We start from the raw sequence: 2,532 nt of genomic DNA, 5'->3' as shown, positions 1-2,532 counted from the left end.
GACTAATATCTAGCTTTTTATGTATTTATTTATTTATTTTTTTTGCAAATGTTGACTAGCTGTAGTTGCCATCTTAAATTATGGTAACTCCGAAAGTTATTCACTTGTAAATGCACCTCCGCTACCATCGCTTTCTGAGAGTTCCATTAAAATCTGCCATCAGTTAGCAGTCAGAGAGTACATGTTGAAAAGGACTCTCAGCTTGTGCCACACCAAGATAAGTCGTTTGAGCYATCGTCCAGTGATTTCCTTCTGGGAGTTTTATTGAAATCCCCCCACTGGATTCTGAAACCTTTTCCTGACATTACAGATAACCAAACAAACCCTCATACGCACGTGGACACGGGCAAAACCTGAAGTCAGAGAAGACTTCGGTGAGGTTTCTCTCATCAATCCCAGCTGACTAATTTAKTTCCTCTGAACAACTTAAACCCTCAGCAGGAGAAGCATTATTAGCAGTCGCCAACTCGCCACTTCAAAATGAGCTCATTAAAAAGGCGCCACAGGAGAACGCCACCCTGAAATGAAGAAACTGATCCTCACTCCATGTTTCTTCTGATACACTGCTCAACTTGTAACATTGATTTTATTATACTGGTTTGATTGGTTTGTGTCTCATTTAGACCACAGAAATCAGGTTTTGAAACTGTCAAATCAGGTTCGTTTTTGTTTATTTTAGCTCACACACTTTTTCTTGAGGCATTTGGCAATAWAGACAGAGGCAAATAAAAAGTAGAAGGGAAAAGGGGTTGTCAGCAGACAGCTAACGAGACTGAAGGCCACCCATCCTACGGCACAGGCCGTTTCAGTCGGAGGGTTTAAAATATACGCGGCAACAAACTTCTTTACAACCATTTCTAAACAGATCTACAGGGAGGTCTCAAAGCAAATGTTTCTCCCAGAGTACAGCACCTGCTGGTTTGTATTAAATCTCCAGACATTTTAAGTGCCAACTGAAARCAAACCTTGTTTCCCCTGGAGATGAGAGCAATAAATGACTTTAGAGGACGATCCGTTTCGTTCCACGAGGYCATAAAATGTCTTTGTTAATGAGCGTGGAGCAGAAGCAAAACAGAACAACTTCTTCTTGGTGACCATTTATGGAAAAGCTCAGAAAAGATGCAACATTTCCTCTGCATAACACCACAGGAAACATAAGGTAAGCTTTATGTATTTTTTTTTCTTGCTGCCTTCATCAGTATAACAGAGGAGAAAGATTTTTCAGGAAGATATATCTCCCACTCTAACCCCACCCCCCCTCTAGTCAACAGCACAGTTCCACACAAACGCAGACAGATCACTCTGCAGCAGCACTGAATGATAAAACTCTTGATCACTGTCTCTGTGACAGGAAGTCTTTGAAGAGCTACTGGGAAATCAACATGGTTTGAGATAAATGTAGTTCTTTTTCACTTGAACAGAAATCTGCAGCTAAGATAGTGAGTTTTTGCCAATACGGTAAGTAGACAGTACAGGTGAGACAGACAGGTGAACGCAGAGAGACCACGATAATCAAATAAGTCTGACAGAGAGAAGGCAATTCAGAAAATACGACATCTTTAATAAATAAAGTCAAATCATCTGCACAGACAGGCTGCTGTTGTTTTTCAATCTTTTTCACTCCGCACCATCAGTGTTGTGATATTTTTTTTTTTTTTGGGGTTTTGAGCAAACTCGTTTGAAGCTGAAGTGAAAAAACAAACCTGTAACAACAAAAAACATGTTTTATAAAATTACAGTATCCAATGACTGTATCTACACAGAGGCAAACACATTGTAGTTTACCTTTTAAAACATTGTCTTTCCAAAAAAAAAAAAAAAAGATTGAAACATCCCAATGAAACATCTATAAAACAGTGTTACTCTTTTTCTTCCAGGATCAGTGGATTTATATAACATAAACACAATTTTGCAGACACAATTATGCATCCTTTAGTTCGGAAAGAAAAGTGTGTTTTTTGTCCCACTTTGTTAAACATGAAAGTTGTGCCAGGATAGTTTAGAGAAGCTTGAAGCTTTTAGTGAAACATTGTGTTTTCTAGAAAAGAAAAAAAGAAAGAAAAGCAGCTGCCTCTGACTTATACTGGCTAAAAATCCTAAAGCAATATTTTATTTGTGTGAATAATATCTGTCATGATGTCATTAGAATTTTGAAAATAACAAACTAACAAATTACAGACCCACTGGGACACAATCAGATACAGTCAAATGTGGTGCAATAATACACCAAAAGCAGACGAGTGATCTCAGGTGTGTTTGATCACCGGAATTTCAGCAAGCGTTCAGATGTTTTCTCTTCCCTGTCTTGCCTTCTTTTGCAGGCTCAAGGAGCAAGTGGGTTACAGGGAATCGAGGAAGGAGAAGGGCGTGGGTGATGAGGAGGATGCTGGTGAAGAGCGGACGTGCAGGTAGGTGTCTGGGCGAGTAGGATGAGCTGATTTCTTTACAGTGGTTTGCAAAAGTATTCATACCCCTTGAACTTTTCCATATTTTGTCACATTACAACCACAAACATAAATATATTTCACTGGA

The sequence above is a fragment of the Austrofundulus limnaeus genome, unplaced genomic scaffold (assembly GCF_001266775.1).
Source record: "Austrofundulus limnaeus strain Quisiro unplaced genomic scaffold, Austrofundulus_limnaeus-1.0 Scaffold45, whole genome shotgun sequence".
Taxonomy (NCBI): Eukaryota; Metazoa; Chordata; class Actinopteri; order Cyprinodontiformes; family Rivulidae; genus Austrofundulus; species Austrofundulus limnaeus.
This window is presented reverse-complemented; position numbering follows the sequence as displayed.